We start from the raw sequence: 27,656 nt of genomic DNA, 5'->3' as shown, positions 1-27,656 counted from the left end.
AGCACCCATTTAATCTACATGCGGCGGTTACCAAGTCCCCCATACCTCGTAAACCGTTGGATGCGCTACGTGACCCGAATTGGAAATTGGCCATGGATGATGAATATGATGCTCTTATTAAAAATAAGACGTGGGATTTGGTACCCCGTCCACCTAATGTGAATGTTATTCGGTCTATGTGGATTTTTACTCATAAAGAAAAGTCTAATGGTGATTTTGAGAGGCATAAAGCCCGTCTTGTAGGTGATGGCAAAACACAGCAGGTTGGCATTGATTGTGGTGAGACTTTCAGTGCGGTCGTGAAGCCAGCAACGATCCGCACTGTCTTAAGTCTAGCTCTATCTAAACATTGGCCCATTCATCAGTTGGATGTCAAAAATGCATTTCTTCATGGCGAGCTCAAGGAGACGGTTTATATGCATCAGCCTATGGGTTTTAGAGACCCATCTCGTCCCGATTATGTGTGTTTGTTGCGCAAGTCCTTATATGGGCTTAAACAGGCACCGAGAGCTTGGTATAAAAGATTTGCTGACTTTGTTTCTTCCATTGGTTTTGCTAATAGCAGGTCTGACCACTCCTTGTTCATCTATCGCAAAGGGCACCACTTGGCTTACATTTTACTATATGTGGATGATATTATTCTTACTGCTTCTTCAGATGCTCTCCATTGTTCTATTATGGGCCATCTTGGCTCAGAATTTGCTATGAAGGACTTAGGTCCTTTGAACTATTTTCTTGGCATTGCGGTGACCCGTCACAAGGGTGGTATGTTTCTATCACAACGAAGTTATGCTACAGACATTATTGAACGTGCAGGAATGCCCTCGTGTAAGCCTTCTTCCACTCCGGTTGACACTAAACCGAAGGTCAGTGCCTCTTCTGGCGATCTGTGTGACGATCCCACTCATTTCCGGAGCCTTGCAGGTGCTCTTCAGTATCTTACCTTCACCAGACCAGATATTTCTTATGCCGTACAACAGATTTGTCTTCATATGCATGCTCCACGAGATACGCATATGCTTGCTCTTAAACGGATTATTCGGTATATTCAGGGTACTCTTGATCACGGTTTGCATCTCTACTCATCTTCAGTTACTGATTTGGTTTCATACACTGATGCTGATTGGGGGGGATGTCCAGACACTAGACGCTCGACGTCGGGTTATTGCGTGTTTTTGGGAGATAATTTGATATCCTGGTCATCTAAGCGCCAACCTACTCTTTCCCGCTCTAGTGCGGAAGCAGAATATAGGGGGGTTGCTAATGTTGTCTCTGAATCATGCTGGATACGTAACCTCCTCTTGGAACTACATTGTCCGATCCCTAAGGCTACTTTAGTTTATTGTGATAATGTCAGTGCCATTTACCTGTCAGGAAATCCAGTCCAACATCAGCGCACCAAGCACATTGAGATGGATATACATTTTGTTCGTGAAAAGGTGGCGCGCGGCCACGTCCTTGTCCTTCATGTTTCGTCCCGATATCAGCTCGCCGATATTTTCACTAAAGGACTGCCACAGGTCTTATTTGAAGATTTTCGGGACAGTCTCAGCGTTCGTAAACCTCCCGTTTCGACTGCGGGGGTGTGATAAATAGTGTAAATATGTAGTAAAAGAATATTTTGTAAATCTTCTATTTTAGGTTAGTATAGTTTGTATCCTAATAGGACATTGTAACTATGGTATATTTACCAACTCAATCAATGAGAATAATCACGGAATTAATCTCTTTCAGGTAGAGTGTTGGCCGGTCAAGAACTCACACGTCTAGAAGATGAAAGTAGCGGAAATGAGGATGTTGAGATGGATGTGTGCGCATATTATTAGGAGAGATAGGATTAGGAACGAAGATATTCGAGACAAGGTGGAAGTTGCCTCTGTGGTGGACAAGATGAGAAAAGTGAGGTTTAGATGGTTCAAACATGTGAACAGGAGATACATCGATGCCCCAGTGAGGTGGTGAGAGGTTGACAAACTTGCAGCTTACCGATGACACAATCCTAGATAGGAGGATATGGAGTCGAGGATTACGGTAGAAGGTTAGTAGATAGTCGAGCATTGTCTAGTTTGCCTTATTAGTTTTATTGTTGGAATTACTCTTCTGCGATATTATTCTTTTATTTTATTATACATATGTTGTTTCCTTTGCTTCGGTTATCATATTATTTGGTGTTACTACTGTTCCTTTTCTCCGGCTTTTTTCAGCATAGCTTCTTCGCTTTTATATTTTCTTTTCATACCTGATTTGATTATAAGCTTTACTTGAGTCGGGGGCCTATCAGAAACAACCTCTCTACCTTCACAAGATAGGAGTAAGGCTATGGAATTACACTGGGCATGTTATTGTCGTCGTCTCAAGGAGCATGAAAAAGTCAAATATGACAAGGGATCAGAGGGAGTATATGATAACTTTGAGTTGAAGATAAGTAGATCACAACTGGTATTTTGATCTTAATTCTGGAGGTTGTGGCTGCATGTACTCTTGAACTTGATACAAACTCTACAAGCATTAAATTGTTATTTATGCTTGAAATATTAATGGCTTGATTAACCCGCAAGGGTTGGGTGAATGATTTCCCACATGAGAGACCTGGGATCGATTCCCCTCACCAGCAGCTTTCTCAGTTAGATCTCGTCGCCTTGTGCGGTTTACATCTCCTGTGTCGATTTCCAAAAAAATAAAAACAAAAAGAGGCTTGATTATCACTCTACTTTTCATTAGATGAATCAACGTGTGAAGTACGAAGGGGCTGATATTGAAAAGGAAATTAAGGGAGACTTCTTAGAGGCCCATATAAATAAGTGTATAGCAGATCAACTCTCTCTTTTTTCTTGAAAAAAAAACACAATACTCTCAGCAATGGCTGGAGCCAACTCGCTCAGATCTGCTTTCTGCTTCATTGTTCTTCTACTAGCTGGTAAATAATTTTATCCTATTTATATTTTTCTCCTTTTAATCTTTTACGTAAATAAGTAGTTTTTATTTTGGCATACAAAATACTATTTAATCCGTCCCAATTTATATGACTAGACATAGAGCTTATAAGAGAAAGAAAGTTCTAAAATTTGTAATCTATAACAAATCATAATTGGATATTTGTGTCTTATAAAATCATATCATTATGGGTGATAGAAAAATGGAACAGAAGGAATATGTCTTTTAAAATCATAGCACATGCGATATATACTCAAATCATCTATATGTACCCTTATGCATAGAGTTCGTTGATTGCTTAGATGGTCATTCAATTATTGAAAATGGTGTAACATAGACAATTTTCTTTATTTTATAAAAGAAAAAATCACTCAATTATTGGAAATGATGTAACTAAGACACTTAAAATGCGTTTTTCCAAGAAAAACACCGACGGCCTCCATCGGTCATGTATTCCATTAGGATAACCAACAGAGCCTATCGGAAAATCAATAAAAAATTCTAAAAAAAAATGGACGTCTCTCGATTTTGTTTTAAAGAAAATCAACGACAGTCCGTTTGTTAATTTTGGGAAAACATGCGTGAGAAGTGTGAAGCTTTTTTTAAAAACATATAAGACGATCAACGGACGATCGTCGGTTATGTGACTTCATGCAAAAATGTGTGGAAACTATGAATTAAAAAAAAAAAAAAAAAACTCAAAGAAAACTAACGGACGTCTGATGGTCAGTATTGCGGAAAATGGTTGATGAATATAAATAAGAATAACGAAAACCTTAGGCCAACAAGGAGTCCGGAACCAAAATGCCCCCAAAAAAACCACTTTGAACCAAAATACCCCAATAAAAAAAATGTTACAAAACTACCTTTAGCGCAGTAATTTACTGCGCTAAAGCAGTTCACGGAGACGGAGCCGTTAACCGCTTTAGCACAGTATTTTACTGCGTTATAGAAGCTGTTAAAAAAAAAATCTATAATGCAGTAAAATACTGCGTTATAGAAACAGTACCAAAAAAAATATTGGCTAACTTTATTTTTTGAAACACTTAGTGTTTTTTTTTCATACTTTGACCAATGATTAGTCGTGTGTCAAAACTCCGAAACGTCAATATTTTATATAGAACCTAATATTTTTTTCTGTGTACAATAATGTACGCTCAATACATCAAGGATACGTAAACGTTTGGATCGTCATTTTAGGGGTTGAAAAGGTGTCCAAAGTAAGTTTTGTTTGTAAACTTTTGGTTTAAGTGTTCTATATACATAGACGTCCATTTTTGTTTTGAAGACTTGTTGACATTAGCTTAAAGTTTTTTATTTTTAGGGTTTAGATTTAAGTGTGTTATTTTTTAAAGCGTAACTTTATTTCGAATATACGCGGTTTTTTGCGCTCGGACGTCCGATTTACGCGATTTTTTTTTTGCAACATATTCGAAAGAAAGTTACGCATTAAAAAATAACACACTTAAGGAACTTAGTGTTTTTTTCCATAAAAAGATCGCAACATCTTATTTTAACAAATCTTTTCTTTGCAGCGCTTAGTGTTGTTTCCATACTTTGACCAACGATTAATTGTGTGTCAAGACTCCGAAACGTCAATATTTTATATAGAACCTGATTTATTTTTTTGTGTACTATAATGTAGGCTCAATACATCAAGGATACATAAACGTTCGGATCGTCGTTTTAGGGGTTGAAAAGGTAGCCGAAGTAAGTTTTGTTTAAGGTTTAAGTGTTTTATTTTTTAAGGTTTTGATTTAAGCGTGTTATTTTTTAATCAAGACATAACTTTATTTTGAATATAAATATAATTCTAAAAAATATAGGGAGAAAAGCTAGTTGTAAAGTGGTCAAACTTTAGATGGTCATAACTTTGCGGTCGGACGTCTGATTTACGCGTTTTTTTTAACTTGCGTTGTTTTTCGAGATCTATGCGGACAAACAGCCGCAAGGCGGTTTGGCCGAGCCGATTTAAAAAAAAACACCTTTTATCCCATTCAATTTCAATTTTCCCCCAAATTGGCGTGAAATTTTCAGTTTTATTTACTTATAAGATGATGATACGCAATAGATTTCAACGTAAAAATCCCGGGGTAATGTAGCTGTGAATGTCAATTTCACTTCTGCGGTTTCAATTTTTGAAAATAAAGTTGACTAATTTTCTCGACATATAAAGTTGACTAAAATAACCTTACAGTAAAACACTAAGTTTTTTCAAACAAAACTTACTTCGGGCACCTTTTCAACCCCTAAAATGATGATCCGAACGTATATATACCCTTGATATATTGAGCCTACATTATTGTACGCAGAAAAAAAATATCAGGTTCTATATAAAATATTGACGTTTCGGAATCTATTTTACTGCGCTAAAGTAGTTAAAAACCTTTTGGCAACGGCTTTATTTTCAATAAATCTAAACCCTAAAAATAAAAAACCTTAAGCTAATGATAACAAGTAGTCAAACAAAAATGGACGTCTATGTACATAGAACACTTAAATCTAAAGTTTACAAATAAAACTTACTTCGGACACCTTTTCAACCCCTAAAATGACGATCTGAACGTTTACGTATCCTTGATGTATTGAGCCTACATTATTGTACGCAGAAAAAAATATCAGGTTCTATATAAAATATTGACGTTTCGGAGTCTTGACACACGACTAATCATTGGTCAAAGTATGAAAAAAAACACCAAGTGTTGCAAAAAATAAAGTTGGCCAATTTTTTTTTTAACAGCTTCTATAACGCAGTAAAATACTACGCTAAAGCAGTTAACGGCTCCGTCTCCGTGAACTGCTTTAGTGCAGTAAATTACTGCGCTAAAGGTAGTTTTGTAACATTTTTTTTTTTTTGGATATTTTGGTTCAAAGTGATTTTTTTGAAGGCATTTTGGTTCCGGACTCGACCAACGAGCACCCGTGGTCTTAGTGGTAGAATAGTATATATCCTGCACTGTATATACTTGAGTTTGATTCTCGGCTAGTGCATTTCAAAATAATTGTGAATACAATTTTGTAATTTATGAAAATCAATGGACTAAACTATTTTCCGAAGATGTCAGAAAACACTGTCATTATTTTTTAATTTAATTAACCATTGAAACTGATCAAAATTTCTGATGGTGTGCATCAGTTTCCTTACTGATGTGATAAATTTTGGCAGACCTCTGTTTGGCAATTTTATCGGAAATCCTTGATTAGCCGTCAGTATTTTCCTCAGAAAAATGCGTGTTTTTCGATAGTGAATTTACTATAACAGAAATTACTTTACTATTGCTATATCACACCATATATATACTCTTAGTTGAAAAGTGTATTTCAGGTAACCATTAATGATGTGACACACAATGTTCCCCCGCACCCACAACCCCAAATGAGCCAAAAAACACACTTTCCGGCTAAGAGTATATTTGGTGTAATGCAATAATAAAGTGACTTTTTTTTGTTACAAAATATAGAAAAATGACTTTATTACACCTTCTTCAATAGTTGAATGATTTTTCTATTATAAAATTACAAAAAAAAAAGTAACGTTATTACACCATTTCCCATTGTTGAATGACCATATAAAAAATTAACTTTTTTGCATTATATCCATATAGCTTAAAAAAATGGAATAGGGCCTAAAATACCTTTGAACAATTAGATTTGGTGCAAAAATACACTTCATCCACCTTTGGGGTCTACAATACCCTTGACGTTAACCTTTGGGGTCCAAATACCCCTGACGTTAACTTTTGGGGCCTAAAATACCCTTATTTTTAACGGACCCATTTCAAAACCCAATTAACAATTTCATTTATTACGTGGCAGCTTCTCATTGGTTAATAAAATAATTAACTTAAACTAATTAATCTCCCTATTTAACCCGATCCAACTAATAAGTCTTACCCGCCCAATTAAATCCCCTTTTATCCATATCAAAAGAAACCCTCGAACCCATTCAACTAATAAGCCCGACCCTCGAACGGTGCCGACATTTGGATGGTGATTCAACCAATACATGAAACACTGAAAGAAAAAGATCATGAAACAGAAACACATTGTTTCTATTTTATTTTAGTTCAAACTTTCAAAGTAGAATTAGTCAAACACCACCCTATAGAAGTAATATTCTTTTCTGTTTTTTTTTTTTTTGCATTGCTATATATATGTTGCTTCATACATTCTTGATTCACCAATAAATACCTCAACATAAAAAGGATCAGTTAGTTTGATAAAACTTTACGTTGAAATACTTGAAGACTTACTAGAATTTGACTACATGATATTTCTTGTTAAAGGAAATTAAATACGTAATTTTCAGTTGAAATTATGACCATGAAACATTGAAAGAAACAGACCATGAAACAGAAACACACTGTTTCTTTCCGTGTTTCATGTATTGGTTGAATCACCACTCAAATGTCGACACCATTCAAGGGTCAACTTATTAGTTGAATGGGTTCGAGAGTTTCTTTTGATATGGACAAAAGGGGATTTAATTGGGGGGTAGGACTTATTAGTAGGATCGGGTTAAATGGGGGATTAATTAGTTTAAGTTAATTATTTTATTAACCAATGAGAAGTTGCCGTGTAATAAATAAAATTGTTAATTTAGGCCGTTAAAAATAAGGGTATTTTAGGTCCCAAAGGTTAACGCCAGGGGTATTTTAGGCCCCAAAGATTAACGTCAGCGGTATTTTAGGCCCCAAAGGTGGATGAAGGGTATTTTGCACCAAATTTAATAGTTCATGAGTATTTTAGGCCCTTTTCCATAAAAAAAATAAAAAATCATATATATATATATATATATATATATATATATATATATATATATATATATATATATATCTGGCCTTCTCAACTTGATTAATTGATGTGCTTATTAATTTGAAGTGCAGTTCAATGACTTGTTTCCCTGAAACACACGTAATGGCAATGGGAGATCTGGGACGTGCTTTAGGAGTGCTCAAACAAAATTATTGTGGTGGCTTTTTTGTATTTGGAAGTTGGGAATGCGATCATCCTGTATGTAACTTACTGTTTTTTCCACTCTGTAAGTATTGGGATGTGCATAGAGCCGTTACCACCTATCGGAAAACATATCTGAAATATAATGAGAAGGTAATTATATGGGCATATTTTGTAATATGTAATAATAATGAGAATAATCCAACACTAGTTAGTGTATATGTTGGCCTGGCATGTGAGCATTTTCTGTTTATTATTGTATACCTATGTGTCAATATTATTTACTAGACTTGAGCACACACTTAAAAAGTGCAAATTAAAGAGTGGAGAGAGAAACTCTGACTTCTCTCTAATTTTCACCTACTAACCCAAACCTCCATATCGTCTGTTTGACTAGAGGATGACCACGCCCACCGGTACTGCGGAAAACACCCTCCCGTCAATTCCACCGGAACCCCCAGATCCCACGACACAACATATGGAAGAGGACTCCTCTTCTTCCCATACCACTACCATCTCCTACAAGGATGCGGTTTTAGAGAAAACCCCAGAAACGGAGACTACCTATCAACCAGATTTTCAAGCCCTAAGTGGCTCAAATCCACCCCCTAGAACCACTAAAGGATCTAGATGCCATCACCTCGACGGTGGAAAAAATCGGATATATCACCTGGCGATTGTCAGTAATTATAAAAATCTTCGTCAAGAGATTCAATCACCAAAATTTGCGAAATAAGCTGTTGGATTTCTAGAAATTAGAGGAAACCCTAATACTAATAGATCTAGGGGCGACTTCTATGTTGTCAAATTCAAGAAAGATGAAAGTCTTGATAAAGTCTTGCAAGAGGGACCATGGTTTGTAGCGGGGAATTTCCTTTCTATACGCCGATGGGAACCGAATTTTGTGCCAAAAGAGAACACTATCGACTCAACAGCCATCTGGGTTCGTCTTCCACAACTGTCCAAAGAATTCTATGATAGAGGCATACTAGGAAAAATTGGAAGACAAATCGGTAAATTGGTTAAGATTGATGCATGCACCTCTTCTACTGGTAGAGGGCGGTATGCACGAGGAAATTAATTTGGGGATCTCGTTGAAAACCTCTATCACTATAGGTAACCATCGGCAATTACTAATATACGAAGGGGAGGGTATTTTATGCGTCGGTTGTGGTAGGATTGATCATACTGCAGTCAACTGCACCTTTGTCCAATCAAAGCCAAACCCAAACCCTCAATCAATGGAGACTCGACATAAGGAGAAGAAACCAGAAAATGGTGAATGGCAGACGGTGCAATTTGGACGGAGGAGACGAAGTACACCGAAGAAAGGAGTGCAAGCATCAACCAGAAGGGTGGATAAATCAGATGATCCAAACATCAAGGTAAAACAATTTGACGCGGGATCAGGTAAGTTTTTTGAAACCCATAATCACCCTAAGTTTGACTGGAAAATCACCGGTAAAGGTAAGGCGGCGACGGAGGATCCTAGGGCAAAATCTAAAAGGCCTAACCAGTATAGGCCACATGATTTTGGCCGAGGCAAAGGTCACTATTGTCAGACCAGCCCAAAAAGTTTTAAAAAGGTATCTTTTAATGACCAGCCCAATAAAGAAGTCGTGGCCTATATGGAACAAGCCCAAACGCATTACTTTAAGCCCACTATTATTAGTTTGGGTATGGACTCTTCCAAAACCCCCTCTAATATTACGGACCCTCCAGTCAAGCCCAATAATAGTACTAAAAAGGCCAAAAAAAGAGACCATGATGAGTTGACAGACCCTGATAAAAAATATATTTTAAGTCAACTACTCCTAATCCGGTTTTATTTACTTACAATAGTAATAATAAGGTAGATACAAATATACCATCTCTGTCTGACCCACCTCATTCTTCCCACTTCTCAACTGAATCCATATCCACTAAAATAGATTCTCCCTTCCCAAAAACCTCCATTTCACCTCTTTCCAAGAGTAATGATTACTCTGGCCCAAAAGTGCATGGGAGCGACAAAATCGAAGCGTTTGCATTTAATGCAAAATCACTTCTGCCTGCTGAAGTTAACTCTTATAAGCAATCTTTGGAAGTGTTTAACACTTCATCTGCTCAATCCCTCTCCACTACTATCTCTTCTTTTCCTGCATTACCTTTCTCTACTAAAGAAACCCATAATGTCGATATAGAACAATACCATGTATTTCGTGACTGCACCACCACCTCTGGATTATACCTCAACTTCATGGTTGGAATGGGGTCTCCTAGGCCAATCCTTCACCTTGAACCTAGTGGTGGACCACCAACCTATCACCATAGTGGTCCAGGATGCAACATTCCTAGCCCACCTAGTGACGGAGGGCCTGAACCTGGGTCTGAGGAATTATGGCCATCAGGTCTGGATGTGGACATTGCTTCAAGCGCTACTAAGGGACATTCTTATGCCTATCAACCCCATACACTGAACTCTCTGATAACAGAGATGACCAACAACACTCCTTTCTTCCCCATACCGAACCCTCAGGTGTTGCCTTTCAACCCAAGATTTGCCCAATGGATTGCTCCTCCACCCCAGAACCCCATGCAAGTAGAATGGACCATAGTGTCAACTCAAAGAGCTCTTTTGGAAGCTCTGAGAGTCGACTAATAGACCCTAGAAACTCTAAGGGCCAATAACAAAGAACTGGAGGCTATGTTGACCTCCATGTACATCCCAAGATCAGATGCGATGACCCTAGAGAAACTAGAGTTGGTGGAACTCAATGGCCCAAGGAGCGAGCTCCTGATAGTCCTTTGTCCCCGTTTTCTGACCAAATTTGCTCTAGGTATTAAGTACCCTGTGGACCCAGTGACAGGAAACTTTATAGTAGTGTTGAATCCAACACTGAGCAAGACACCTGTACAAACTCTGAACAATAACTCCAACCCAAAAGGAAAGGGGAAGGGAGTGAGAAGGGATCCCCCAAAACCTCACAAGATGTTACTTATGAACTTTATCATATGGAATGCTAGAGGAGCAAACAATCTTGAGTTTAGGAGGCACTGTACAACCATGATTGGTCTTCATAAGCCTACCATGCTTTGTCTGCTTGAAACTAAAATGGATAAGTATAAGCACATTGCAGAGTAACTAGGCTTTAATGCTATTATTTAGTCACCTGCTGTTAGTAACTCTGGGGGTCTGATGGTAATGTGGAAAGATGATCTTTTAAAAGTTGATGAGATCACCATTACAAATCAGGGAATCCATGCTCTAGTTAAGGTAATCCATTCTACTATATATGCTAGTAATTTATTTGCTGATAGAAAAATCCTATGGGAACAACTCTGTAACATTGCTGATAACAATAATGCTAGTTGAATTGTAGGAGGATACTTCACTGAAATTCTCATTGCTTCTGATAAATTTGGTAGGAACAGTATTAACAACTATAGGGCTAGTTTTTTTTGGAACTGCATAAATCACTGTAACCTTATTGATATGGGGTTTAAGGGTAGTAAATTCACTTGGACTAATAAAAGATATAGAAATAGACATCACCTAATCCTTGAAAGATTGGATAGATGTTTAACTAATGATGCATGGCTTAGACTCTACCCTGATGCCACTGTCACTTATCTACCTAGAACTCAGTCCGATCACTCCCCTTTATTAGTTAAACTAACTAATAATAACTTAAACCCTAATGACAAGCCTTTCAGACTTGAAACCATGTGGTGCAGACATCCTGAATTCCAAAACATTGTGAATGAATGCTTTGAACATACCATGGACCTAACTACTGCTACTTCCATCTTTAAGGATAGAATTATAACCTGGAACAAAGAAGTCTTTGGGAACATCTTCCACAAAAAAAAAAAAAAAAAAAAAAAAAAAGAACTTCTAGCCAAACTAGGTGTTATATCCCGTATTTTTGCATATTCGGAAAATTCGAAATAATTTTGACTTGTAAGAAATAAGGTCATAATTTAATTTTTATTTAATATATATGTGTTGTTCATGAAGTGTTGATGTGGAATATGGAGGAAGGTCAAGGGAAAAATGGGAACCTTTAGAAATTAGTTTCGGGAATTTCAAAATAAGACCCATAACTAATTGGGCTCAAAATTAATGAAAAAAAAAGAGAAAGAAAGGCCCAATCCACAAGGTGTGGCCGGCCATGGAGGAAAATATAGGGCCCAAGCCCATAAAATTTTAAAATCCATGTATTAAAAAGGGAAGGGGCCACACTTAGACCATTCACTAGAAGCTTCAAGAGATAGAAAAAAAAAAAAAAAAAGTGAGAGAGAGGAGCAAGAAGGCCATTCGGCCGTGTAGAAGGGAAAGAAAAAAAAAATCTTGGAGCCTAAATCCTTGGTTCAAAAATTCATCTCTCTTTGAATTCCTACTAAGCTCGAGACCCTCTTCAACGTGATATAAATTTTGAGGCAAGAAAGTACTTTTGTTGGCAAGCGGAAAAATTGGAAAAAAGGTAAAGATTCTATTGTAGTGTTTGGAAATGAATGTAAAGTATGAAAGTTGTGTGTTGTGGGTGTGTGGGTGTGTGGCCGTGTGTGGGTATGGTGAAGGGGGGAAGAATGAAATTTATTTAGTATGTTAAATTATGTTGTTGTGGCCTTGTGATGTAAATAGAAGAGTAATAGCTCAAGATTGGCATGAAATTGGTTGTTAAGTTGTTGTAGGAAATTATATGATTTTATTATAGTTTTATGTAATTATGGGAATGGAGTTGTTAAGGTGCAAATTGTTGTTGTTGTTGATGAAATTGGAAGATAAAAATGTGTTGTGAATGTTGTGTCGAAGGTTGGAGGTTTCGGGTGAATTATAGTTTTTGGTGGGAATGTTGTATATTTTGTAGAATGGTATGAAATGCTTTTGAAATTGTATTTGAATGATCTTGAATTAGTAGTGAATATGTAAGTGTCGATATCGGCTTGAAAATTCGTAGTTGAATTGAATAATGATGAATATGTAGAAAGGAAGGTTACTAGTGTTGGAATGCGTTTTAAATTGGTTTTTGATGTTATTGGTATGGTTGTTGGTATCGTTGGTATGGTTGTTGATGAATTTGGCCGAGTTTAATTCTCGGGGATGTTGAATTTACAGGGGAGGTGCTGCCGAAATTTCTGTAGGCAAGTACTAGTTAGAATTAAATTTCTAAGTACTTATAACTAATGTTTGGTAATTGATGATATTATTGTAGATATTGGAGAGCCCGAGACTTGATTCGGGAATTGATTAGCGGGCGATTGAGGTATGTAGAGCCTACCTTTCTATCTTTGGCATGACCGTTATGAAATAAACAAATGACATATATGTATGCTTCTAAAGACAATTCTATTCCTAGAGCCACTAGGATGGCCCATGTCTTTGATTGCCATAAACTATCCCATATGGTTTGATACATACTTGTGATGTTTGAAGTTCTAGTCGATACGTTTCCGGATGTTGTTCGAAAAATATTTGATATGGCCAAAGTTTGGATATGTATATTTTGGATATGTGCATATGATTCTAAGGCTCCGTTTGAAGTGCTCTATAATGTTATTTGAAAGCTCCTTAATATGAATGATACTTAATTTTCAGAAAATGACCTATGAAGTGTTTTTCGAAAGTTTTGTAATTTAAAAGCTCGTAACTTTTGTATACTAATTCTGATGGACTCGATACTTACTTTGAGCCTTCTGATATCTGTATGTATATGTATTTATTCGTCGAGTTTTGAAATTTATTTATTTGTATGCATATGGTTTTCGCACTACTCCGCTCGTGCATACTACTATTACATCGTTCGCCGGATCCCGGGCCGGTTTTGTGATCGTGCGCACTATGTCATATTCGGCAGTATGATGTGTTACGGTTCCCGAGACCTCGCCATAAGGCCGGGTACCGTTTGTATACGGAGTTATGATGTGATATGGCATATGATATGTTCTGGTGTTGTGATATGTTATGATGATACGATATGTTCGGAGATTGTACGGAGATATGAAACCTTCTGGAGTATGATGTGTTTTGGCGCCAGCGTCGGAGTGGCGACCACGTTCCCGAGCCCTATGCATGATTTTTATTTGCATTATATATATGTATATTTTCAGCACAGGTTTTGACATACTAATCCTGTATCCATTTTCTGTACTCCTCACTTCAGTTATGATTCAGATTTCTGTATTTCATGCTTTGCATACTCAGTACATATTTCGTACTGACCCACTTTCTTCGGGGGCTGCGTTTCATGCCCGCAGGTACGGACGTTCATTTTGGCGATCCTCCAGTATACGATACATATTCTGCCACTTGGATTACTCGTTTTGATCCGGAGCTCATATTTTTGGTACATATCTTCTGTTATACATATTCCGTATATATGACTATTTGGGTATGGCGGGGCCCTGTCCCGTCATATGTTTCTGTCATGGTTTGTAGAGGCCTGTAGTCATATATGTGGGTCATGGGTCACGTTGTTCGATTGTGTTTGTGCCTTAAGCGGTCCCGTTTGCTATTATGGCCATAACGGCCCACATGTTTGCATATGTGTGTATATTCGGGCGATCTGTATTCCGCCAGCCTACCAGCTTTTGATATGATATTTCTGTGCAGGTGACCGCTTAAGATGATATTTGTTTTCAGTATCTGTTTAAAATGACGTATGTTAAGTTTGAATAAATATTTGATATGTCAATCTGGTACGTAAATCTGTTTGGGTGTCCAAATAGGGCACCAGTCGCGGCCCATGGGGCTGGGTCATGACAGAAGTGGTATCAGAGCGGTTTGTCCTCGGAATTTCTACAGGCCGTGTCTAGTAGAGTCTTGTTTATCGGTGTGTTGTCCACCACATCCATAAATAGGAGGCTACAGGACATTTAGGGTGTTACCTTTCTTTGGATCTTAGATCGTGCGATAGAGCTGTGCTATTAGGATGATCTCTTCTGACCGATTGTTATGTTTACAGTGATGCCTCCGAAGAAGACGACGGCTGCCCAGAAGGGCAAAGCAGTGGCAGGAGAGACCAGCCAGATACAGTGGGTTACTCGGGCTCGTGTTCAGACTATGCCTGATATTGCGCCGCAGTCAGCGGGCTCTGCTACGCCATCATCATCAGAGGAGCCTGAAGCGGCTCCACCAGTAGCTCCATAGGCTCCAGCGCCTGCGCCCGCGCCCCCAGCTCCTCAGCCAGGGGCGGAGGATAGGACGATGAGAGATGCGGTACAGTTATTGACGAGGTTGGTAGCAGGACAGGCTCGCAGACGCGGGCTAGGGGGTGATGATATGGACAGACGTGACAGTCTGAGGGTTCGTGATTTCTTGACTTGTGGTCCTCCAGAGTTTTATGGGTCCAAGCCCGAGGAGGATCCCCAGGATTTTATTCGACAGATGCAGCGTGCGTTGAGACTAGTCAGGGCTTCTGAGACTGAGTCTGTCGAGTTAGCTTCACACAAACTGTGGGATGTAGCGATTAATTGGTACGAGTCTTGGGAGCTGTCTAGAGGCGAGGATGCTCCTCCAGCCGTGTGGGACGAGTTTGTAGCCGCCTTTCTCAGCCACTTTTTTCCCCCAGAGTTGCGGCGGGCGAGAGTTGACAGATTTTTGCAGCTGCGGCAGAGAGGCAGGAGTGTCCGAGAGTACAACTTGGAGTTTGATTCTCTGGCCAGATATGCACCTACCATAGTAGCTGAGATGGCTGACCGGATGCACCGGTACGTGATAGGATTGGATCGTTATTTGATTGACAGCTGTATGGCGATGGCATCGCAGACTGGTATGGACATTGCCCGGTTACAGGCTTATGCGCAAGGGATGGAGGACCGGCACAGAGAGGATCAGTTAGGTAGAGATCGTGATAGGAGGCCGCCTAAGCGGGCTAGGTCATCTGGGTATTCTGGGGAGTCTCGAGGCGGGCAGCCTCAGCAGCAGCAGTCTAGTAGATATCCTCCTTCGTCAGGCCGGGGTACACAGTCTACAGGTAGACGATTTGGCAGTGAAGGGTATTCTGGAGCGGGCCAGAGTTCCAGAGCCTCGGGTTCGCAGACGAGCAGGGGTCCTAGTCAGTCTAGGCCACCCATGCCCCGGTGTTCTTATTGTGGGAGGTCGCACCCGGGGGAGTGCTATAGAGCTACGGGTGCCTGTTTTTCTTGTGGCCGCCGGGGCCATATTATGAGAGACTGTTCGTTAGCGGGTGGTTCTGGTGTTGCAGCTCAGCCGACGAGATCAGCTGCTGGCTCGTCTTCCACTCCTTCAGTTATGCGCCCTGTTGGGGGAGGTATGCCAGCACCAGCGGGCCGCGGTAGAGGCCGTGGCGGGGTTTCTGATTCTAGCGGTCCCTCGAACCGCATATATGCATTGGCTAGCCGACAGGATCAGGAGGCGTCGCCAAATGTTGTCACAGGTACATTATTAGTCTTCTCTCGAGCTGTGTATGCATTGATCGATCCGGGTTCTACTTTATCATATATTTCTCCCCTTGTCGCTAGTAAAATTGGGATAACACCTGAACCTATAGAGCCGTTCGAGGTAGCTACACCGGTTGGGGATTTTATTATAGCGAGGCAGGTATATAAATACTGTTCTGTGATTATATGTGGCCGGTGCACTAAGGCTGATTTGGTAGAATTAGATATGATGGAATTTGATGTTATTATGGGTATGGACTGGTTAGCCTCCTGTTATGATAATGTTGACTGCCAGAAAAAGGTAGTTCGCTTCCAGTTTCCAGGGGAACCAGTTATAGAATGGGCAGGAAGTACAGCATCGCCGAGAGGTAAGTTTATTTCATACCTCAAGGCTAAAAAGATGATCCAGAAAGGGTATATCTATCATTTGGTTCGAGTGCATGATACTAAAGCAGAAACACCTACTCTCCAGTCAGTTTCGGTTGTTAATGAATTTCCAGATGTGTTTCCGGACGAGCTTCCAGGTCTTCCCCCTGAACGGGAGATAGACTTCATGATAGATGTGCTGCCAGACACTCAGCCTATATCTATTCCTCCTTACAGAATGGCACCTGCAGAATTGAAAGAATTGAAAGAACAGCTGAAAGATCTATTAGAAAAAGGCTTTATCAGACCCAGTACGTCACCCTGGGGAGCGTCGGTATTGTTTGTAAGAAAGAAAGATGGGTCGCTGCGGATGTGTATCGATTACAGACAGTTGAATAAGATGACTATAAAGAATAAATATCCCCTCCCCCGGATTGATGATTTATTTGATCAGTTGCAGGGTGCTAAATATGTTTCGAAGATAGATTTGCGTTCGGGCTATCATCAGGTGCGGGTACGAGAGGCAGACATTCCAAAGACTGCCTTCAGGACCCGATACGGGCATTATGAGTTTAGAGTGATGTCTTTTTGGCTAACAAATGCTCCAGCAGTGTTTATGGATTTGATGAATCGGGTATTCAGCCAGTTCCTCGACATGCTTGTGATTGTATTTATTGATGATATTCTGGTTTATTCCCGGTCAGCAGAGGAGCATTCAGATCATCTAAGGACAGTACTTGGCACACTTCGGCGACAGAAATTATATGCTAAGTTCTCCAAATATGAATTCTGGTTAACCTCAGTGGCATTCTTGGGGCATATCGATGGAGCAGATGGTATTCGGGTCGATACACAGAAGATCGAGGTTGTGCAGAATTGGCCTAGGCCCACGACACCGACTGAGGTACGCAGTTTTCTGGAATTGGCCGGATATTACAGGAGATTTGTGGAGAATTTTGCTTCTATTGCGGCACCATTAACAAAGCTAACTCAGAAGGTAGCAAAATTTCAGTGGACCGATGCTTTTGAACGCAGTTTCCAGTTGCTGAAGGAAAAATTAATTACAGCTCCAGTTCTAGCTCTTCCAGAGGGGTCTGACGGGTATGTCGTTTATTGTGATGCTTCTGGTATTGGGATAGGTTGTGTATTAATGCAGTATGGTCGAGTTATAGCCTATGCTTCCCAGCAGCTCAGATCGCACGAGAGAAATTATCCTACCCATGATCTGGAATTAGCCGCGGTGATTCATGCTTTGAAGATATGGCGGCATTACTTATATGGGGTCCATGTTGATATCTATACGGACCACAAAAGCCTTCAGTATATTTTTAAGCAAAAGGAGCTGAATTTGCGGCAAAGAAGATGGCTTGAATTATTGAAAGATTACGACGTCGATATTTTGTATCATCCTGGAAAAGCTAATGTTGTGGCAGATGCACTTAGTCGCAAGTCTATGGGCAGTTTGACCGACGTGCAGCTAGGGAAGAAGGAATTGGTTCGTGAAATTCATCAGTTAGCCAGCCTTGGAGTCCGTTTGGCCGATTCTGGAAATATTGAGGTTTCTGTCCGAGAAGTTGCTGAATCATCGATGATAGAAGAGGTAAAATGGCGTCAGTTCGAGGATCCTATTCTGGAACAGTACAGAGATGTGGCCCTTAATAAGGAAAAGACTCAGTTTGAAATTTCACCTGACGGGGTATTATTATATAGAGGCAGGTTATGTGTACCTGCCGTTGCAGGGCTGCGGCAACAAATTATTGGGGAAGCACATTATGCTCGGTATTCTGTTCATCCCGGATCCACTAAAATGTACCATGATCTCAGATGTTTATATTGGTGGGATGGTATGAAAAGAGATATTGCAAAGTTCGTTGCTCAGTGCCCAAATTGCCAGCAAGTTAAGATCGAGCATCAAAAGCCCGGTGGATTGTTGCAGGAAATGGAAATCCCAGCTTGGAAATGGGAAATAATCAATATGGATTTCATTATAGGTTTCCCGCGCACTCCACGCAGGTATGATTCTATATGGGTTATTGTTGATAGACTGACGAAATCAGCCCATTTTCTTCCGGTCAGGACCACTTATTCGGCTGAGGATTATGCCCGGTTGTATATTAAAGAAATAGTAAGGCTTCATGGAGTTCCTATATCTATTATAACCGACAGAGGTGCTCAGTTTACAGCAAATTTCTGGAGGTCATTTCAGGAGGGATTGGGGACTCAGGTGAGTCTTAGCACAGCATTCCATCCTCAGTCCGACGGACAGGCCGAGCGTACTATTCAGACGCTGGAAGATATGCTACGGGCCTGTGTTATTGATTTCAGAGGTAGTTGGGATGATCATTTGCCGCTTATTGAATTTGCTTATAATAATAGTTATCATTCCAGCATCCAGATGGCACCGTATGAAGCCTTATATGGTAGAAAGTGCAGATCTCCGATTGGTTGGTTCGATGTGGGTGAAACTAAATTGATCGGGCCAGATATGATCCAGCAAGCAGTCGATAAGGTGAAACTTATTCAGGAACGGTTATTAGCAGCTCAGAGTCGACAAAAATCATATGCAGATAAACGACATCGACCGTGAGAGTTCCAGATTGATGACTGGGTATTCCTGAAAGTGTCGCCTATGAAAGGTGTAATGAGATTCGGTAGAAAAGGAAAGCTCAGTCCGCGATATATTGGGCCTTATCAGATTATTCGAAAGATAGACGAGGTCGCCTACGAGCTAGACTTACCATCCGATCTGGAGGCAGTACATCCGGTATTTCATGTGTCAATGCTCCGTAAATGTATTGGTGATCCTTCCAGGGTATTCCCCATAGAAGATATTCAGGTAACGGAGGACTTGTCTTATGAAGAGCAGCCTGTAGCTATTTTGGATCGTCAGGTGAGGAGACTACGCACCAAGGATGTACCTTCTGTTAAGGTCTTGTGGCGAAACAATAACAGAGAAGAAATGACCTAGGAAGCAGAGGACGAAATGAAGAAGAAGTATCCTCACATGTTTCCTATGCCTACAGGTAATCTAAATTCCGTAACTGGTTATATTGATTAATGAATGATTTATATGTACTGTCCATATAAAGAACCTCCCCCAAAATGCTTGTAAGGCCTATAGGGCTAATTTAACATTCGAGGACGAATGTTCTAAAGGGGGGAAGGATGTTATATCCCGTATTTTTGCATATTCGGAAAATTCGAAATAATTTTGACTTGTAAGAAATAAGGCCATAATTTGATTTTTATTTAATATATATGTGTTGTTCATGAAGTGTTGATGTGGAATATGGAGAAAATCAAGGGCAAAATGGGAAACTTTAGAAATTAGTTTCGGGAATTTCAAAATAAGACCCATAACTAATTGGGCTCAAAATTAATGAAAAAAAAAAGAGAAAGAAAGGCCCAATCCACAAGGTATGGCCGGCCATGGAGGAAAATATAGGGCCCAAGCCCATAAAATTTTAAAATCCATGTATTAAAAAGGGAAGGGGCCACACTTAGACCATTCACTAGAAGCTTCAAGAGATAGAAAAAAAAAAGTGAGAGAGAGGAGCAAGAAGGCCATTCGGCCGTGTAGAAGGGAAAGAAAAAAAAAATTCTTGGAGCCTAAATCCTTGGTTCAAAAATTCATCTCTCTTTGAATTCCTACTAAGCTCGAGACCCTCTTCAACGTGATATAAATTTTTAGGCAAGAAAGTACTTTTGTTGGCAAGCGGAAAAATTGGAAAAAAGGTAAAGATTCTACTCTTTTTGTCTTGGAAGAATTATATATATATATATATATATATATATATATATATATATATATATATATATATATATATATATATATATATATATATATATATATTGTAGTGTATGGAAATGAATGTAAAGTATGGAAGTTGTGTGTTGTGGGTGTGTGGGTGTGTGGCCGTGTGTGGGTATGGTGAAGGGGGGAAGAATGAAATTTATTTTGTATGTTAAATTATGTTGTTGTGGCCTTGTGATGTAAATAGAAGAGTAATAGCTCAAGATTGGCATGAAATTGGTTGTTAAGTTGTTGTAGGAAATTATGTGATTTTATTATAGTTTTATGTAATTATGAGAATGGAGTTGTTAAGGTGCAAATTGTTGTTGTTGTTGATGAAATTGGAAGATAAAAATGTGTTGTGAATGTTGTGTCGAATGTTGGAGGTTTCGGGTGAATTATAGTTTTTGGTGGGAATGTTGTATATTTTGTAGAATGGTATGACATGCTTTTGAAATTGTATTTGAATGATCTTGAATTAGTAGTGAATATGTAAGTGTCGATATCGGCTTGAAAATTCGTAGTTGAATTGAATAATGATGAATATGTAGAAAGAAAGGTTACTAGTGTTGGAATGCGTTTTAAATTGGTTTTTGATGTTGTTGGTATGGTTGTTGGTATCGTTGGTATGGTTGTTGATGAATTTGGCCGAGTTTAATTCTCGGGGATGTTGAATTTACAGGGGAGGTGCTGCCGAAATTTCTATAGACAAGTACTAGTTAGAATTGAATTTCTAAGTACTTGTAGCTAATGTTTGGTAATTGATGATATTATTGTAGATATTGGAGAGCCCGAGACTTGATTCGGGAATTGATTAGCGGGCGATTGAGGTATGTAGAGCCTACCTTTCTTTCTTTGGCATGACCTTTATGAAATAAACAAATGACATATATGTATGCTTCTAAAGACAATTCTATTCCTAGAGCCACTAGGACGACCCATGACTTTGATTGCCATAAACTATCCCATATGGTTTGATACATACTTGTGATGTTTGAAGTTCTAGTCGATACGTTTCCGGATGTTATTCGAAAAATATTTGATATGGCCAAAGTTTGGATATGTATATTTTGGATATGTGCATATGATTCTAAGGCTCCGTTTGAAGTGCTCTATAATGTTATTTGAAAGCTCCTTAATATGAATGATACTTAATTTTCAGAAAATGACCTATGAAGTATTTTTCGAAAGTTTTGTAATTTAAAAGCTCGTAACCTTTGTATACTAATTCCGATGGACTCGATACTTACTTTGAGCCTTCTGATATCTGTATATATATGTATTTATTCGTCGAGTTTTGGAATTTATTTATTTGTATGCATATGGTTTCCGCACTACTCCGCTGTTGCATACTACTATTACATCGTTCGCCGGATCCGGGGCCGGTTTTGTGATCGTGCGCACTATGTCATATTCGGCAGTATGATGTATTACGGTTCTCGAAACCTCGCCATAAGGCCAGGTACCGTTTGTATACGGAGTTATGATGTGATATGGCATATGATATGTTCTGGTGTTGTGATAGGTTATGATGATACAATATGTTCGGAGATTGTACGGAGATATGAAACCTTCTGGAGTATGATGTCTTGTGGCGCCAGCGTCGGAGTGGCGACCACGTTCCCGAGCCCTATGCATGATTTTTATTTGCATTATATATATGTATATTTTCAGCACAGGTTTTGACATACTAATCCTGTATCCATTTTCTGTACTCCTCACTTCAGTTATGATTCGGATTTCTGTATTTCATGCTTTGCATACTCAGTACATATTTCGTACTGACCCCCTTTCTTCGGGGGCTGCGTTTCATGCCCGCAGGTACGGACGTTCATTTTGGCGATCCTCCAGTATAGGATACATATTCTGCCACTTGGATTACTCCTTTTGATCCGGAGCTCATATTTTTGGTACATATCTTCTGTTATACATATTCTGTATATATGACTATTTGGGTATGGCGGGGCCCTGTCCCGTCATATGTTTCTGTCATGGTTTGTAGAGGCCTGTAGTCATATATGTGGGTCATGGGTCACGTTTGTTCGATTGTGTTTGTGCCTTAAGCAGTCCCGTTTGCTATTATGGCCATAACGGCCCACATGTTTGCATATGTGTGTATATTCGGGCGATGTGTATTCCGCCAGCCTACCGGCTTTTGATATGATATTTCTGTGCAGGTGACCGCTTAAGATGATATTTGTTTTCAGTATTTGTTTAAAATGACGTATGTTAACTTTGAATAAATCTTTGATATGTCAATCTGGTACGTAAATCTATTTGGGTGTCCAAATAGGGCACCAGTCGCGGCCCACGGGGCTGGGTCGTGACACTAGGAGACCGTTTGGATTAGCTAAATAAAAAGTGGCTTTTAAGCATAGGTGCTTAAAGTACTTTAAGCACTTATGCTTAAAAGTACTTTTAAGTGCTGAAAGTTATTTTATAAATAAGCAGTTACATGTTTGGATAGAAGTGCTTAAAGGGTTTTTATAAGTAAGGGTAGTATTGGAATTAACAGAAAATATAAGCGATAAAAGGGTAAAGTTGTTGATCAAACCAAAATGGCTTTTAAGCCAAAAAAAAATTTGGGATTGAGCAACTTCTTGGTTTTGGCTTATTTTAAGCACTTTTTAACTTAATTTAAGTTGTTTTCTATTTTTGTCAAACACTCAAATAAGTTTAAAATGGCTTATAAGCTGGTTTGACCAACTTATAAGCCAATCCAAACGGGCTCTAGATGGTATCCAAAGATCCTCAAGCTACCCTTATAGCAACTTCCTTCAAAACTTAGAACAGACCCTCCAGGATGAATATAGTGAAATCATTAGACAAGAAGCTGAGTTTTCGAAACTTAAGTCTAGGATCAACTGGTTGATTGAGGGAGACTCAAATACAAACTTTTTTCATACTTCCACCCTTAATAGGAGGAGGAGAAATAGAATTCTAGCCCTTAAAGATGAAGTAGGCAACTGGATCTATGACCACAAGGCCATCAAGGAAACCATCAGCAATTTCTATTATAACCTCTATACCACTAACCATCTTCAGGTTGATATTATCTAACCTCTTAGCCTTACTCTTAGAGGAATTTTGAGTGAACAGCATAAAGCGACCCTGGGTTCACCCTTAAAAACCTGGGAAGTTAAAAAAGTTGTTTTGTCCTTCAAGCCCATGAAAGCTCCTAGGCCATATGGGATTCACCCTTTATTTTATCAAAAATACTGGCAGAGCATCCAAAGACCCTTAATGGATTTTTGTAGCAAGACCTTTACCTCTCTTACCATGGATGAATCTGCTAAAAGCACTTACCTTTGCCTGATCCCTAAATGTGCTAATGTTGTTCATCTCAAGAACTTTAAGCCTATTGGACTTTGTAATACCCAATATAAAATTATCACTAAGATTATAGTCCATAGATTGAAGCCCTTACTTCATAATATCATAGGCCCAACCCAAACCAGCTTCTTAGCAGGCAGAAGGGCTGCTGACAATGCCATTATTGTGCAAGAGTACCTTAGCCACTTTAGAACTATGAAAGGCAAGAATGCTAATATGATTTTTAAAATGGATCTTGAAAAAGTCTTTGATAGGTTAGAATGGACTTCATTAAGGAGACTCTATTCGCTTTTAACTTCCCTCCAAATATCATCAAGCTCATTCTCTCTTGTATTTCCTCTCCTACTATTTCAGTCTTAGTCAATGGAGGGAAAACTGAACCTTTTAGACCCTCTAGAGGAATAAGGTAAGGTGATCTCATGTCCCCTTATCTGTTCATCTTATGCATGGAAAGACTTTCTAGAAGCATTAATCCTGAAATGGATCTTCTTAATTGGTTTCCTATTTCTACTACCAGAGAGGGACCAAAAATTTCTCACTTATTCTTTGCTGATGACTTGACTCTTTTTGCCAGAGCAAACTTTAAAAACTATAACACCATCATTAATACCTTGACAAACTTCAACAACAAGTCTGGTCAAAGAATTAACTTCCAAAAATCAAAAGTCATTTTCTCTAAGAATTGTAAGCTTGATGACATTGCTATGTACCCTAGTTGCCTCACCATTACTGCTAGATATTCTTTTGAAAAATACCTAGGTTTTCCTATCTTTCAAAAGAGACCTGACAAGAGAGACTTCCAATTTATAATTGACAACCTTAACAAAAAACTTGCAGGTTAGAAGACTAAGTTTCTAAACATGGCTGGAAGAACTACTTTAGTTCATGCTTCCCTTATTAGTATCCCCAACCATCTCATGCAATATATTAAGCTGCCTAGTAGAACCCACCACCTTATAAATAGAGTTCAAAGGAATTTTATCTAGGAAACCACTACTGAAAAGAAGAAAATGCATATGGTGGGATGGGATACAGTGACAAAGCCTAAGTATGAAGGGGGGTTAAGAATTCACAAGGCTGAGGTCAAAAACAAGACCATGCATACTGCCCTAACCTGGAGACTCCTGAAAAAGCCTGACTCCTTGTGGGATTCTATTCTAATTGCTAAGAACTGTAGAACCAATCAAAGGAGACAGCATTCCAGAACCTGGAGGAATATTTTAGAGGGATATCAGACCACTCAATAGGTGGCTACTAAAGCAATAGAGTTAGTTTTTGGCATGATAGGTGGATCCAAAATAGCTCCCCTCTTAGAGAAACCATCCAAGGCCCCCTAAATAGAGAGGAAGAACATCTCAAGGCGAGTGACATTAGAAATGGACTAAATTCCTCCTTTGATCTTCCACCTCAAATTAAGCTCCTCATCTCTAACACCTTTATACCCTCCAATACTAATGAAGAAGATGATAACTATTGGAAGTTGACTACTAATGGGGAATTCTCCTCTAAAACTGCCTACAACCTCATAGATAGCAAGTCACCTAGTTGCAGTACCAGAGATAACCTCAAACTCCACTGGATTTGGAAACTTAAAGTGCCCAATAAGATTAAATTCTTCCTTTGGCTCATGAACCACAACAAACTACCCACTAGCTCCTATATCCATTATATTGGTCTTAATATTAACCCTCAGTGCAAGTACTGTAACCACCCTAGTGAAAATCTGAACTACATCTTCTTTAAATGTAGTGCTAACACAAATTTCTGGAATTTTGTTGTTCACCATCGTACCAATGCTAACACTAACACTGATATCTTTAATAGCAGCAATAACTTCTTTAATAGCTGGCCTCTCCTTAAGAAGGAAAAGTATAATCATCTTTTGAATTGGAATACCTTTATTCCTTTCTGCTTATGGGAAATCTGGCTTAATAGGAATGCAACCTCTTCAATGGGAAAAATGACCAACCAAAGTTTGAGGGCTCCTATGGAAAAGCTATTGAATACACTCAACTTACACAACTTTTAAACACTGAGCATAGAAGAATAAATATTTCCCTAAAATGGGAACCCCCTGATAATGGTACTTTTAAACTTAACACTGATGGATCTTGTTTAAGGAATCCAGGAGTGCGAGGGATAGGAGGAGTTATTCGAACAAACAGGGGTGACTAGGGAGTGGATTTTATCAAAGGACTCCCGAACACTATGAGTACTTATGCAAAACTAACAGCTATTTTGCATGGTTTCCGACTAGTAGATGAACACAATCTACAACCTTTGGAAATCAACTATAATTCACGGAGGTAATTAAAATGCTAAAAGAATGGACACACTCCTTACAATTCCATTATTTCTGAATGCAGGTTGTTCATGCACAAGCTGGGCCGTCCGGAACTAAAACATATATACCGTGAGCAGAATAGGGTGGCAGACTTATTAGCTAAAGAAGGTGCTAAACAAAAGCTTTTTGGTGCCGTAAGGTCCATGTAGTTTCTCCTTTTTTAGTGAATAAGGCTTTTTGGGATGACAAAACAAGAACTGTTTTTGATAGATATGTAAATTTTGATGATGTTCAAACAATGGCGCATCTGCCAGGGCATGTAGGATCCTTGTAGTGTGTGTGTTTGTGTGTGTATATATATATAAAACAAAAAAAGTGTTATTTACTAATAAAAACATTCATATCGTGCTCAAGTCTATTATTTACAAATAAAAACATTCGTATCGTGCTCAAGTCTGTAATTTTTTAATAGAAGGCTCTCGTAGTGTGATAGATATTCAAGGATTTCTGTGAGACTACTGGCTATTTGTGTGATTAATAATTACTACTTCCTCCATTTCAAAATGTTTGTATGGCTTTGACTTGACACAAAATTTAAGAAACTAAAGAAGACTTTTAAATTTGTGGTTGTTAATTAAATATACGTGGAATGTATCAAAATGTCCTTTAATCATGTGGTCTTAAACATGTTATGTGGAAAGTTGAAATTAAAGAGTTGTCAAAAAAGAAAAAAAGACATCTTTATGAAACAGACTAAAAAGGAAAGTAAAACAAACATTTTGAAATAGAGGGAGTATTATAAAAGAGCTAACCAATATTAGAATGAGAATTCTAATCTTCATTGCCATAAACTCTGTAACTTAGGAAATAAACTCTAATTCATATTTCACTGATCTCCCTAGACTAATGAGCCCGCTTCAAGTTATCCCAACTTGAAGTTGAATTTGACCAATGTTTATACCTATGAATATTGCTTCTATGAAAGATGATAAAGGTACAACTCGATAACCACTCCTAATACAAAATTCTAGACTCAAGAACTGTAACACATAAACTCTACGAAACAAATTCTTCAATCTTCTTCATTGTATTAGGTCACACTTAATTCTGTAATCAGAACTCTCTCAATTATTGCATTGACAAGGTTTGTTCAATATTCTGATTTTCTCTCTTTGAGAGTGTGTAACTGTTCTTCATGGCAAGACTTGGATATATATAGCACTTGGTTTGCATCAAGTCGGCTGAACTCAATCCCTACATGGTAAGACCTATTGTGAGAGTTAGGGTTTACATTGACTTGGGATTCTTGCTTTCACGCAGCTTCAGTGTCCTTGTAGGACTCTAAAATATCTTGATAATTATAGCAAGAAATCCTGCATTCACGAGGCTTCAGTGTCCTTGTAGGAGTCTGAAGTATGTTGGTAATTATGGCAAGAAATCCTGCAACTTGTCCGCCAAGTCTTTACCATAAATCACAAATCCTTCTTGTAGTAGGACTCTGAACTGGAACACGTTCTTGGACCCAATTCAAGCACCTGGTTCATCTATCTCTGAATCGTCTCATTGTTTGAGATGGAACATGTCCATAGACCTGTTTCATTCGAC

General features: G+C 38.8%; 1 long non-coding RNA gene across 1 annotated transcript; it reads left to right on the top strand.

Annotated features, from left to right (window-relative positions):
* Positions 1-11,023: 11,023 nt before the first annotated feature.
* LOC132633821 (uncharacterized) lies at positions 11,024-26,407 on the top strand. Its single transcript, XR_009579846.1, has 2 exons — positions 11,024-11,146; positions 26,134-26,407. It is a non-coding gene; the product is annotated as an uncharacterized LOC132633821 (long non-coding RNA).
* Positions 26,408-27,656: the final 1,249 nt, after the last annotated feature.

The sequence above is a fragment of the Lycium barbarum genome, chromosome 3, assembly GCF_019175385.1.
Source record: "Lycium barbarum isolate Lr01 chromosome 3, ASM1917538v2, whole genome shotgun sequence".
In the NCBI taxonomy this organism is placed as follows: domain Eukaryota; kingdom Viridiplantae; phylum Streptophyta; class Magnoliopsida; order Solanales; family Solanaceae; genus Lycium; species Lycium barbarum.
The sequence above is the reverse complement of the archived record's forward strand: the minus strand, read 5'-3'. Positions and strand labels throughout refer to the sequence as shown.